This window comes from Anarhichas minor, unplaced genomic scaffold (assembly GCF_050575085.1).
Source record: "Anarhichas minor isolate MPS153535 unplaced genomic scaffold, ASM5057508v1 ptg000003l, whole genome shotgun sequence".
Taxonomy (NCBI): domain Eukaryota; kingdom Metazoa; phylum Chordata; class Actinopteri; order Perciformes; family Anarhichadidae; genus Anarhichas; species Anarhichas minor.
The window spans coordinates 19870001-19885000 of NW_027466449.1; the positions used below are offsets into that span (position 1 = coordinate 19870001).

At 42.5% G+C, this 15000-nt stretch overlaps 1 protein-coding gene across 5 annotated transcripts in view; it reads left to right on the forward strand.

The window, feature by feature from the left end:
* sulf2b (sulfatase 2b) overlaps window positions 1–15000 on the forward strand; it is a 76367-nt gene that overhangs the window by 35514 nt on the left and 25853 nt on the right. The window contains exon 1 of one of the 5 annotated variants that reach the window (XM_076101964.1): window positions 4427–5326. The exons of the other annotated variants lie outside the window; for them this stretch is intronic. The gene's annotated coding sequence lies outside the window, so the exon portion shown is untranslated. Of the gene's footprint in view, window positions 1–4426; window positions 5327–15000 lie in introns of those variants that run through there. 5 annotated transcript variants of the gene reach the window in all.

Here is a 15000-nt window from a genome sequence, read left to right on the forward strand (position 1 = left end):
TCCTCTTCTTCTTCTTCCTCTTCTTGTTCTTCTTCTTCTTGTTCTTCTTCTTGTTCTTCATTCTTCAGAATATTTTCTGTCATTCATCAATGATTTGTTTTGGTTGCTGAATGGATTGTGATGAAACTCTGTGCAGACGTTCATGTTCCCCTGAGGATGAATCATAATAACTTTGGTGACCATCAACGTGTCCAATATTTTGGTCTTTATGAACAAACACCTGCAGAAGAATCATCCTCAGCTGCACTCTGTTTACTTGATCGTTAGCTACTGTTAGCATGCTAGCACGCTAAACTGCTAAACATCAGCATGCTAGCAGCGTTATTGTGAGCACCTCGTTAGCATTTAGCGAACAGCTGACTCGTGAGTTTTAAACCCTAAAAATCTAAAATGTGTTTTTTGGTAAAAACAAACCTGGTGAGCATTTTGGAAGTCGTCATAAAAGAGAATCGTCCGGTTGTTATCCAGCCCGTCGGGTCGAGTCCTGCCAGCGATAACGAGCAGAACACCAGAGAACACCAGGCGCCCTCGGGCTGTTGATGACGCAGCAACAAACACATATTATTTACTCTTCTTCCGTCTCTTATTTGTGTCGTCGTGTCAAGTTCGGTTTTTATTTTTCTCCCTAAAAGCAGACGAGCCGACGGCTCCGTGATGGATTTCATTTCTGACATCTTTATGAAGAGAAACATGGAAATGTCCATATAAGGCAGTGTTTGGACAGCTGCATCTTTGGTTTCGTTTTCTTCACATTATCGCTTAAAATCTCCTCGTCATAGAGCTCGTTAATGTCTTCTTCTCTCTGTCTGCTTCTCGGTGACTAAGCTTACAGTCAGATATACAGGACATCCATCAATACAGAGTGGTACGTTTGATATCTCCTTGTTTCCTCCTCTCGTCTCCTTGTTTCCTCTCCTCACTCTCTTCTCCTCATTTGCACTCCTGTTTTCCTCTCCTCCTACTCTCTTCTCTTAGTCTCCTCTTCTCTCCCCTCCTTGTTTCCTCTCCCCTCCTTGTATTCTTACCTTCGCTTCTCCCTCCCTCGTTGTCTCCTCATCTCCCCAACTTTCCTTAATCCTCTCCTTGTTGCACTCGATGCATCCTCTCCTCTCCTTGTCTTATCTCCTCAATTTGTTTCCTGCCCTCTTGTTTACTCCCCCTCCTCCCCTTGTCTCCTCTCCTCAATTCCTATTATTGTTTCCTCTCCTCCCCTCTTTGTCTGCACTTCTGTTATCCTCTTCTCCTCCTCTCCTCTATTCCCTACCTTCCCATTCTTTCCCCACCTTGTTTCCTCTCCTTCTCCCCTCCTTGTTTCCTCGGATCTGCTTGTGTCCTCTCTTTTCACTTCTCCTTGTTTCCCCTCGTTGTCTCCTCTCCCCTCCTCTCCTCTCCCCACCTTGTTTCCTCTTCTTGTCTCCTCTCCCCTCCTTCCCTCTCCTCACCTCTGGTTCCTGAAGACGTCAATCTTTAAAACCCAGTGAGGCTCATTGATGAGTTTTAATGGATCTCTTATCTGGATGCCTGTTAGTAGCAACATCATAGACTTCTATACAACCAGAGGAGTCGCCCCCTGGTGGACACTAGAGAGAATGCAGCTTTAACACATGACGCATCGGCTTCACTCTAAAGAACCGGAGGTTGTCTCCTGATATAGACTCTAAAGCTACACTCAAGATGGCTGAATATTTAGTGTAAAAAGCCGAAATTATTTGCTCAGATTGACAAATTTAATATTTTTCTCAGAGCATGAAATCACTTGAGTCCAGTGCTTCTCCGGTGTTTCCCTTCAAACAGAAGTCTGAGTGACGTTTGGTCCGTCAGAGTCAGTTTAGCATTTTATTTCATCCGTCAGCTTCTCACCGGAAGACAAAACGGCGTCTTATCACTCTCTCTCCGTCTGCGTCTCTGCTCGTCATTCAGCAGCTCTGACAGATAAAAGCACTTCATTAGTCCGATAACTCATCTACACCTTAACTCCGCTGCTCCACCTCCTCCTTCCTCTCCTCCATCTTAATGCTCACTCTATCTCCTGTCTTTTTGTCTTTCTTGACTTCTTCTTTCTCCACCATTTTGTTTTTTGCACCTCCAAAACATGCTTGTGTCTCTGAATCACACCTGATGTGTTTTTAAATCATTTGGAAGTGTTTCTCAGATGTGTGAGATGATAACATGTGCGCTGTAGGATGCAATGAACATTCAGTGTGTGGTGCTGATTGGATGCAGGAAGACGTGAAGAAATGAGATGAAGGTGCATTGAGAGACGGGGAGGGTCTAGTGTTTAGGTGATGCTTCAGTCTTCATGTTCTATTCATGTTGAAGTGCTGTGTGTGTGTGTGTGTGTGTGTGTGTGTGTGTGTGTGTGTGTGTGTGTGTGTGTGTGTGTGTGTGTGTGTGTGTGTGTGTGTGTGTGTGTGTGTGTGTGTGTTGGCATACAGCAGGTGGACAGAGTGTCTCTTAATAAAGGGATATTTTTTTATTGCTCTTTTTTCAGTTTGGCAGACATTTTATTTTCTGTCTTTTAACTGTCCAACATTTCTCTTCTGTTGTTGATTTAATGTCTGATCTCTAAAAAAGAATTTAACTGAAGCACGTTTTTATTTTGGAAAGACACCAATTGTTGTATAACTTTCCATATGTTAAGTTTTGGAGCAATAAAACACCTTTTTATACGTCTTAATCTGCCAGCGTTTGGAGGATGTAACCACGGATGATTTTTCAAGAAGTGACGGTTGGACATCAAAGCTCATGAGACCAGAGACACCTGAGCTCCTCATGTTGTTGTATTAATTCTATTAAGACACTTTGGGTTTTGGAGAAATGGTGGCTTCGGTTGAATATTGAAAAAGTAAACACACTCTGTCTCATGCGTGGACTTGAACCAGTAACACCGTCATCTTTCCCAAAACACAACCAGGTGATTAATTGGCTGATATCAGGAGTTAATCACACGCACACACATACACATATATTATATATATGTTTCACTCTGAAGGAGTTAACAGTGTTGACCTGAAGGGGAACCGGAGGGTTGGTGTTGGTCGGGGACGACAGTGGTTCAGGCTTTTTCTCGTTCACTATTCATACAAATGAAAAGTAACTGAATATGATTTGTGTTTGACCGACGTGAGCCAGAAAGCACAGAGCTAACGCTGACGGAGTCAGGTGATGTGGTGTAATGAGGGACAAAGGCAGGAGTTCAGGGTGGATGAACACACGACTTTCACCCAGGAAACCACTGTTCATGTCCCGCGTGAAACCTAAAGTTAAAGTTGACTGTTTTTAACTTCTATTCTGACATATAACTCTAAATTAACTTCGCCTGCGTAAGTTACGTAACAAACATACTTATTTTAACCAAAGACACCTAACAGCGTAAAAGTCTGTAAGATATCAAACTAAACAAATGACTGTCAGTTGAAACAGGAAACAAACATCTGTCTCTCTGAATGTTCCCTTCTGGACTTTGTGTCTCTAAAGCTCGTCACCTGACTTCCTCCTTTGTTCCCGTCAGATGTATAACAGCCACTAGAGGGCGACGTCACTTGAACGTAAACACACATTGTTTTCTGAGCACTTTCTGAAATGACTGAAAACTTTTGTAAAGTAGAATAGTTTTACCGGAGAGAAGAAGAACATCATCAGTCAGGATGTTTCTCATCGTCACCGCTGAACCCTGAGAGTTCATTCGAGGCGTGTTGTTGAAGCAGTTTCTCGGAGACTGATGGTGGTAGAAACACTGAAGTCATCAGATTCTCCCGAGACATCTGGGATGAGGGAAACATCAGCAGGCCTGAGAGCGGAAAGAGAGACGTGCATTTACATTTGATGCTCCTGTGGAGCCGCTGGCTTCCAGCTCATCAATAAAGCAGCCGCAGAGCGTCAACGTGACGAGAGCCGTCGCTCTGCTGCTGCAGATGAATGATTCAGGGCCGGGACACTATGTGGCTGTTTAAAGAACACTGATTAAACCTTTACCGTCCAGGTCGACAGCTCCACAGCTTCTGAGTTTCAGCTGGAGTCCGAATCAAGTCAGTGACTCCAAATGGACAGAAAAGACAAAACTCATTAGTCAGTGTTGGAAGTTTATTTAAAAAACAAAGAAGGACTGTATGCATGTAACAAGCAGAAACTCTATGTTTCCTGTGAACGCAGACACTTATTTTGAAAATAAACGATGAAATAAGAGGAAACTGACACTAAAGGGGAACATAGAGCCTCACAGTTTGAAGAGTTGGACCATCGAACTCCCGAATGAGTTGATCCCAGCTTTTAAAAAACGGGTGTGGTTAATGTTAGGGAGAGGTTGTGGTCGAGTCATTACCCGAATATTTTCTCCATCTCTCTTTGACTTCCAATGAAGCCCAAACAGCGGACAGATTTAAACGCTGTGACGATTCGAAGGTCAGAGTTCACTTAACTTCAGCTTCGATAGGGCGGATAGTTAGATTAGTTTATTTGGAGAAGATTTAATTCTGTTTCCTCGTAACTTTTCCAATTTGTTCCATCATGATTACGGACTAAAAACGGTAGCGTTGTCTCCCACAATGCAACGAGAGGATGGTGAGGAAAAGTTCGACATTATGCAGACGATCGATCGGTGCTCGTTTTGAACTTCACTTTAAACCAACGTGGGAAACATCGACCGTTTCCCCGTTTCATATGACCCGTTGCTCAGCCAACGAGAGAAAATAAAGATGTAAATGAAACACTCAACACGGCGGCTCTACTTCCTCCGTCTCCTTTCACCGTCCCTCCTCTCTGAAATTCGGTTCCTCCTTCCTGTTTTCCTGCCTTTCATATCGACAGAAAAGTGAATCAGCTCTCATTCTCCTTGCACTATTTACTCGTGTCTGAAACTAAGCAACATAAAAGGAACGAGGCAGAAGGAGATGAGAAAGTGATGAAGAGATAGAGAGACAATAGAGGGAGTCAGAGGGAGGGAGGGAGGGAGGGAGAGACCCAGAGATATGAAAAAGGCGAAAGAGAGATAGAAGCTGAGGAAAGCCGAGAGGAACAGAATAGGACGTATGAAAAGATTTACAGAAAGAGATAAAGAGACGGTGAGAGAGCAATAGAGGAAGGGGGAGAGAGAGAGAGAGAGAGAGAGAGAGAGAAAGAGAGATAGAGGGAGGAGGAGGAGGAGGAGCAGCTCAGCTGTTGTCACAACAGGGAGCGAGCGAGCGGTCATCGAGGGGAGAGAGCTGTTGCCACGGGGATTATCACCATGTTTGCCGCCGCGGCGTCGGCCAACGGGACCTGAACCGAGGGGAGGGTTGTCGGTTTCTGGCAGAGCCCCTATGAGCAAGGCAGCAGGACTCATGAGCAGGTAGGAAAAGAGAAGGGAGCTGAAGTGAGGAGCTGAACAAGACAAAGAGAAAATGTAGAGATGTTTGTAGGACGTCGTCGACAGGAAGTGAAAGAGGAAACAGAAGTGATGCTCTGCAGAGTTTCAGCATTTAGTTTCTGTCAGCTTTGCTTCTGGATTTAGTTTTTCACTCTTCGTCTGTTTGAGCTGATCTCAGGTCTGTTCTGCTCAGATCAGCTGCTTCAGGTTCAGTTTGGGATTTTTGTTTGATTTGATTTCTTTTTTTTGGTATTTTGGTCTGACACATATGCAACGCTGATTACCGTAATATGTGTGGTATTTGTTATAACTGTACCGTAATATGTGTGGTATTTGTTATAACTGTACGTTGGTACATAGAGGGTGATAAGAAGCTGTACACGATAATAACGCGTTAACTTGCCCAGCACTAAACATAACATAACATATAATACATATAATACAATATAACATGTTATGATATAATATAACATAATGTAATAAAATATTATATATTATATTATAACAAAATAAAATATAACAAAATATAACAAAATATAACAAAATATAACAAAATATGATCAAATATAATAAAATAAAATATAATTCAAGACATGGAAAAAGAAGAAGCTGGAACCAGTGAGTTTGTAGTTTATCATATTATTATTGTTTCAACCGAAGCTGAAAGATATTCATGTGATATTTATTTCCTGTTTTTTCTACTCAATTTAAAAAGTGACTTTTCTTTCAGCAGAGACTCAAGAAAAGAGACTGAAGCAGGTTTAATAGCCAGAATATGACGGGTATGTTTGTGTGATTAAAAACTACAGTGAATTACTGATGGAACTGTATATTTGTGTTTTTAAATCTTGACATGTTCAGTAGGAACAGATGGGACACACACACGAAGTCAGACTGCATTTAAAGACGGACCAGCATGTTGTTGGTTTTGTTCTTTTCTTAATTTGTTGACAATGAGAGAAACACAGAAAGACACCATAGTTCTGTTCATCTCATGTTTCCTGCTTCAGCGTTTGGTTTCAGAGCTGGACGGAGAGAACGGAGAGTCGTTCTGTGATCTGATATCAGAGTGAACGGAGGAGCTGCTCGTCTGTTTGGGACATTCGGTTGTTCTCTTATCTTTCCTCGGAAGCGTCAGATGGACATCAGGTTGATCTCTCTGTGTTTAGTACAGAGACAACACCGGCATGTGTTTCAGCCACTGAAACTGTGTTAGCGCTTTTGTCAACTTAATCAAAGAAATACTGTACATTCATTAGGGCCCAAGCATCAATTATTATTATACCTTTTTGAGGCTCAAATACTCACTCAGCAGCACTGGTGAAGATATTGTGTGGGTCCCACACTCGGGCATTACATAGTGGCTCGCTAGCGCCAATCCAACCAATCAAACTCCGGCTTCTTCGATTTTTCGCCAATTTGAATTTTGTGAAAGAAACCTTCTTCAGCCAATTTTTTGTGGATAATTATTGGAGCAGTATTATCAAAATGTATCAAAAACGTCTTGACAGCTTATTGCGTTTAGAAGATATTCACCAATTAACATAAAGTGGCGTGGTTTACAAATGTATAGCCGTAATTCCACAACAATTGGGCCAATCCTCACCAAACGTGCAACATACGTCCACACAACCACCTCAAACACACCCTCACATTTTAATTTCATCCAACAACTAGGGGGCGCTTCTGTAATTATGCAATTTCTTGCAATATTAGGCCATTTTATTACTTGTCGTGTTTCTTCAGTTTCTGCTTCTGGGGGTGTATAAAGCAAGTATAATATTGCTCACGGAGTCAATCAGTTTAGCTGCGAGCTACAACTTACTAACACCATTAAAAGTACGATTGATCGCGATCAGCTCCTCCTCATTAAAGTACACACAAGTATCACTGGATTACTGCGATACTGAAGAAAACCTAAAAACGTGCAGATTCTCAGTCAGCTTCTGCATCACATGTTGGTGCTGATGATGACTGACCGTAAACAGCTGCTGATAACCATCACTACGTATCAGCTGACGTGTTGATCACAGAGGAGAAGGAATTATTGATCTCTTTGTATGACACGCATGATAAACTGTATGTCCGGACCGCAGCTGGCTCTGAGCTAAACTCTGTTAGCGCAGCGACCGCTAACCAGTGTCCATGTTGTTGAGCCGGCTGCTCTTTAGAGTCAGGAAACAATGAGCTGCCCTCTGACCCCTGACCTCTCGCTCTCTCTGCATGTAAAGCACTGATGAATATGGAACAGCAGCGCTGAATTATCACTGCATCTCTTTTACTGACGTTTAACATATCCAGTCACTCGGCGGCCAGCTGCATCCGCCACCGAGGCCCGCCCACCCACTCATGAATATTAATGAGCGGATAGATGTGACACGCATAATATAATATGATAATATAGTGCGATACACAGTGTAGCGCATGTGGTTCAGGAGGCAGCGATTTGCTGGTGATGGTTTGCAGGGTGATGAAGTCTGTCTCACATGTAATGCTGATCACATTAGTAATCAGTGTAGTGATCACATCTATACGGTCCGCTCACAGCAGACCAGTGAACCTGCTTTCTTTCACTGAATAAAGCAGACTGTTCTCATCCAGCATTTATAACATAGTCTGTCTGTAAGAAGCGGACTTATTCATCGTGACGCCTCTCATTGGTTTGTTGACCGATGTTTTGAAGCCTTGAGTTCAGCGATTTTGATTGTGGCCGTCACCATGTTGTGCAACCAGTGAACAGGAAGTGACCATATCGGACGGAGGAGTGATTTAGAGACGCGTCTCTGGTAGACCTGTCAATCACAATCTAGCCCCGCCCTAAAGCATACCCTAACCATCAGACCTTCTGTAGACCAAACCCCGTCCACACACGTTCTGCCATGTAGTGTGTTTAAAGTCCGTGTCCTGAAGAGCTTATCTGTTCTTAAACTAAACATTTAAGAGTATCTGAGAAGTAGAACAAATACCTTTTGTCTCTAAAAGAAACATATATTTACACTTCATTGTAAAGGTTATGTTTTCTGTATTCTTTAGGCCTTTTGTTCCCCGGTGCTGCTGACTGTATGTTTACTGCAGACTCCTCCGGCCGAGGGGAGGAGATAATGTTTCGCTGCCCTCAGAAGAAAGCTCTGAATATCAAATGAAACAAACTATCTGGAATCAACAGCAGCTTCATTTTCCAGGCGGGACTCCGTGAATATCAAATGCAAGAAAGTATCAGGATTCAGAAGGGATGCTTTACCAGCAGCTTCATATCACAGAAATAAAAAGACGTCACGTCCACCCAGTGAACCAGAGCCTTTTTAAAACTGATCAGTTTGACTCAAAGCTCCTCCAGACGGTCAGTGTTGAGCATCAGACACTGTTAAAGAAGTGTAACAGATAACCTGATAAGTAAAGCACCTTACAGAGATGCACCTCTTTAAATTAATCTCACAGCAATTCAACATGCCGGCCTCGTATCTGAATAAACACCACGGTCGTTGTCACCAGAGGAACAACCGCATTCTTACCTGAAACTTTTCTTTATCACAAGTCTGAGTAAAGTTCTGCAGCAAGTTTAACATGCAGGAGGAGGAACCCACTGAGACACTGCTATACATCCGAGTGGAGTGAGAGAGATGACGCTATTAATGTGTTACATTCCGTTCCGTTATGTTGTTATGTTCCATTATATTCCGTTCCGTTCCGTTATATTGTAACGTTATAATGTAACGGTATAATGTTGGGTTATAATGTAACGCTACGTTATTAAATAATGTTACGCTACCTTATGCTACATTACGTTATCATAGACTTTATATAAGAAGTGGACGTAGTCATCGTGCCGTCACCCATTCGTTTTTGGACTGATGTTTAAAAGCATCCAGTTTAACACTTTGGACGTAGAGACGCCGTATACGTCTCTGGTAGAGACCTGTCAATCACTGTGTAGCCCCGCCCTAAAGCATCCCCTGCTTTATGGTCTGTTTGACTCTAAATGGAGCATAATGTACTAAATGAACATCATGCTGTATTGAAGAAGACTTGAAACTAGAGATTGAGACCATAAACTCATGTTTACAATGTTTACTGAGGTAATAAATCAAGAGAGAAGTAGAGTCATTTTCTCATAGACTTCTATACAACCAGAAGAGTCGCCCCCTGGTGGACACTAGAGAGAATGCAGTTTCAAGGCACTTTAAGGCAGCATTGGCCTGTGAAAGTCCTGTGTTTGTTTGACCAATACATCCACCCTGTCCTCCTCCCTACGTGTACTTTGTGGCTCTTTATACTACACCACCTGACTTCCAGCTTTGCTCCAGTCATAAATACAACAACCACTAGAGGACGGTGTCGTTTTCATGATTTCATATCATTGATCAACTATATGAATAGACAAGCTCTTCTCATCGCGCAAAAGCAGACACGGGGTGGGCGGGAATCACTTCTGTCATTTTTTTTAACCCAAATGACGATCTTTTCCTAAACCTAACTCAGTAGTTTTCATGTCTAAACTTAACTAAATTGTTTCTTGTGAAGACGGAACTTTATTTTGGAAAGACAGTTTGAATGTAACGAGCGGAAATTGACACGTGTTGCAGGACTTCTATAGGAAAATGCACTCAAAGAGTCCTCCAGTGATTCATCATTGTCAGACTCATGACATACAGATTTTTAAAAATGGATTGAAATCGACGCAGCAGAACCAGAGAAATCCTCCTCAGTAGTTTTCTATTTGTTTTGTCTTGAGTAACAGTGCTGCAGGACACAGTGACGTCGGGATGAATTCCTAAATCACATGAGCTCCACAGTTAATTCAAGTCCACTGTAGAGACAAAAAGGCCTTTATTCTTCAGTCAGTCATACGGCGCTGCAGATATCCCTCATGCTCCGGACGTAGATCTTTCCTTCATGACGGGAAACATGAAACATTTCAAATTCTGCTCTCTGTGTTTAGACTGAGTGAGAGACATAATCCGTAGGTTAGTCTGGTTTCAGGTCAGTTTTATAATGAGACTGTATGACATAACCTAAACAAGGGGATTACAGTCAGACTGTATCGGGTCACTGCAGGACAGAACACATGTTGGTCTGAGCAGAGCCGACAGCTGGACCGCTCTGCTGCAGTCCAGATGTTGGGTTCAGCACCTGATCCATAAACTGGGTTTAAGACTGTAGTGCTGGCTCAGACCCCACATCTGTGTATTGGTAGTCCCTCCGTTTATCTCTGTCTCTATCTGAATCACACACGCTGTGCTGTCAAGTATCTTCTGCACGTAAAAGGAATTTGACTTGGTAATCTATGCGTGACAATAAACGCATTGCAATAGTATGAGGCATAATTAAATAAACTTATGTTTGAAATCCTAAATAATAATCAATTACTTTATAATATTATTATAATTAATAACTCAATCTAATCTAATTTATGCATCAAATATTCCAGAAACTATTTCAGCAAAATTCCTCAGTTAATTGTGTATTTTTTATATGGGTATAACTATATGTGTCTATATGTAGTGTTTTTATTGAAAAAGCTGCATTAACATTAAAATCAGAATGCAAAGACTCAGTATGAGCAGAGCCGCAGAATCAAATAGCACATCGTTCAGAGGGAAGATTAACTCTGAACGTACTCAGTTCAACAGACGAGCTGGAAAACATTTCAGAGAAAACAGATTAAAATGTCAGATTTACACAGAATTTATGATAAAACCCTTATTTCCTCCACTAACCTCTGACATTAGCAGGACTTGCACTGTTTAACATAATATTTATATCAGCAAGTTTAGGAGGTGAAGCATGTTTCCACTTCCTGAAAATAAGATGCAGTGAACTCTAGATGGTGAATTTGGACCTTAATATGTGATAATTATGTATATGAATGTCTTCAGTAGCTGTAACTTGCTGTTAAGTTGTTTCTTTATCCAAATGCTGATGTAAGATCCACTAACACCTCATTTCTACTGCAAGACTTTTCTCCACTCAACTAAACAATTTACGGTATTGTAGTGTTCGGCGTACTGTTCGTGTATTGTGTGGCATAGTGTACGTCGTGTTTGACTTGGTGTTCGACGTAGGGTACCTAATGTTTGGCGTAGTGTCCGGTGCAGTGTACATCGTGATGGTCGGAACTTAATGTTTCGCGTAGCGTACGTAGTGTTTGGCGTAATGTATAAAGTGTTTGAAGTCGTGTATGTAGTGTTTAGCATAGTGTACGTAGTGTTTGGCATGGTGTACGTAGTGTTTAGCATAGTGTACGTAGTGTTTGGCATAGTGTACGTAGTGTTTGGCATGGTGTACGTAGTGTTTAGCATAGTGTACGTAGTGGTTGGCATAGTGTACGTAGTGGTTGGCATAGTGTACGTAGTGTTTGGCATAGTGTAGGTAGTGTTTATCATAGTGTACGTAGTGTTTAGCATAGTGTATGTAGTGTTTGGCATAGTGTAGGTAGTGTTTAGCATAGTGTACGTAGTGTTTAGCATAGTGTAGGTAGTGTTTAGCATAGTGTACGTAGTGTTTGGCATAGTGTAGGTAGTGTTTATCATAGTGTACGTAGTGTTTGGCATAGTGTAGGTAGTGTTTAGCATAGTGTACGTAGTGTTTAGCATAGTGTATGTAGTGTTTGGCATAGTGTAGGTAGTGTTTGGCATAGTGTACATAGTGGTTGGCATGGTGTACGTAGTGTTTGGCATAGTGTACGTAGTGGTTGGCATAGTGTACATAGTGGTTGGCATGGTGTACGTAGTGGTTGGCATAGTGTACGTAGTGGTTGGCATGGTGTACGTAGTGTTTGGCATGGTGTACGTAGTGTTTGGCATAGTGTACGTAGTGGTTGGCATGGTGTACGTAGTGTTTGGCATAGTGTACGTAGTGGTTGGCATAGTGTACATAGTGGTTGGCATGGTGTACGTAGTGGTTGGCATAGTGTACGTAGTGGTTGGCATAGTGTATGTAGTGTTTGGCATGGTGTACGTAGTGTTTGGCATGGTGTACGTAGTGTTTGGCATAGTGTACGTAGTGGTTGGCATAGTGTACGTAGTGTTTGGCATAGCGTACGTAGTGGTTGGCATAGCGTACTTATTGTTTGGCATGGTGTACGTAGTGTTTGGCATAGTGTAGGTAGTGGTTGGCATAGTGTACGTAGTGTTTGGCATAGTGTACGTAGTGGTTGGCATAGTGTACGTAGTGTTTAGCATAGTGTACGTAGTGGTTGGCATGGTGTACATAGTGTTTGGCATAGTGTACGTAGTGTTTAGCATAGTGTACGTAGTGGTTGGCATAGTGTACGTAGTGTTTAGCATAGTGTACGTAGTGTTTGGCATAGTGTACGTAGTGGTTGGCATAGTGTACGTAGTGTTTGGCATGGTGTACGTAGTGTTTGGCATAGTGTACGTAGTGGTTGGCATAGTGTACGTAGTGTTTGGCATAGTGTACGTAGTGGTTGGCATAGCGTACGTAGTGTTTAGCATAGTGTACGTAGTGGTTGGCATAGTGTACGTAGTGTTTAGCATAGTGTACGTAGTGTTTGACATAGTGTACGTAGTGTCTGGCGCAGTGTACGCCATAGAGTTGGTCGGAACTTAATGTTTGGCGTAGTGATTTGCGTAGTGTTCGACGTACAACACGCATAATGTGCGTAATATATATAGGGTTTGGGGTAGTGTACGGCAAGTATACGCATAGTGGACGTTGTGTAAATGTGCATGGTGTACGTAGTGTTTGGCATAGTGTACGTAGTGGTTGGCATGGTGTACGTAGTGTTTGGCATAGTGTACGTAGTGTTTGGCATGGTGTACGTAGTGTTTAGCATTGTGTACGTAGTGTTTGGCATAGTGTACGTAGTGGTTGGCATAGTGTACGTAGTGTTTAGCATAGTGTACGTAGTGGTTGGCATAGTGTACGTAGTGGTTGGCATAGTGTACGTAGTGTTTGGCATAGTGTACGTACTGTTTGGCATGGTGTACGTAGTGTTTGGCATGGTGTACGTAGTGTTTGGCATAGTGTACGTAGTGGTTGGCATAGTGTACATAGTGGTTGGCATGGTGTACGTAGTGGTTGGCATAGTGTACGTAGTGTTTGGCATGGTGTACGTAGTGTTTGGCATGGTGTACGTAGTGTTTGGCATAGTGTACGTAGTGTTTAGCATAGTGTACGTAGTGTTTGGCATAGTGTACATAGTGTTTAGCATAGTGTACGTAGTGGTTGGCATAGTGTATGTAGTGTTTGGCATAGTGTACGTAGTGTTTAGCATAGTGTACGTAGTGGTTGGCATAGTGTACGTAGTGTTTGGCATAGTGTACGTACTGTTTGGCATGGTGTACGTAGTGTTTGGCATGGTGTACGTAGTGTTTGGCATAGTGTACGTAGTGGTTGGCATAGTGTAGATAGTGGTTGGCATGGTGTACGTAGTGGTTGGCATAGTGTACGTAGTGTTTGGCATGGTGTACGTAGTGTTTGGCATGGTGTACGTAGTGTTTGGCATAGTGTACGTAGTGTTTAGCATAGTGTACGTAGTGTTTGGCATAGTGTACATAGTGTTTAGCATAGTGTACGTAGTGGTTGGCATAGTGTACGTAGTGTTTGGCATAGTGTACGTAGTGTTTAGCATAGTGTACGTAGTGGTTGGCATAGTGTACGTAGTGTTTGGCATAGTGTACGTACTGTTTGGCATGGTGTACGTAGTGTTTGGCATGGTGTACGTAGTGTTTGGCATAGTGTACGTAGTGGTTGGCATAGTGTACATAGTGGTTGGCATGGTGTACGTAGTGGTTGGCATAGTGTACGTAGTGTTTGGCATGGTGTACGTAGTGTTTGGCATGGTGTACGTAATATAGCAGCAGAGACGTGGCACCAGAAAGATCAGATTACGTGTTTGGCATAGTGTACGTAGTGGTTGGCATAGTGTACGTAGTGTTTGGCATAGTGTACGTAGTGGTTGGCATAGCGTACTTAGTGTTTGGCATGGTGTACGTAGTGTTTGGCATAGTGTAGGTAGTGGTTGGCATAGTGTACGTAGTGTTTGGCATAGTGTACGTAGTGGTTGGCATAGTGTACGTAGTGTTTGGCATAGTGTACGTAGTGTTTGGCATGGTGTACGTAGTGTTTAGCATTGTGTACGTAGTGTTTGGCATAGTGTACGTAGTGGTTGGCATAGTGTACGTAGTGTTTAGCATAGTGTACGTAGTGGTTGGCATAGCGTACTTAGTGTTTGGCATGGTGTACGTAGTGTTTGGCATAGTGTAGGTAGTGGTTGGCATAGTGTACGTAGTGTTTGGCATAGTGTACGTAGTGGTTGGCATAGTGTACGTAGTGTTTGGCATAGTGTACGTAGTGTTTGGCATGGTGTACGTAGTGTTTAGCATTGTGTACGTAGTGTTTGGCATAGTGTACGTAGTGGTTGGCATAGTGTACGTAGTGTTTAGCATAGTGTACATAGTGGTTGGCATGGTGTACGTCGTGTTTAGCATAGTGTACGTAGTGGTTGGCATAGTGTATGTAGTGTTTAGCATCGTGTACGTAGTGGTTGGCATAGTGTACGTAGTGTTTAGCATAGTGTACGTAGTGTTTGGCATTGTGTACGTAGTGTTTGGCATAGTGTACGTAGTGTCTGGCGCAGTGTACGCCATAGAGTTGGTCGGAACTTAATGTTTGGCGTAGTGATTTGCGTAGTG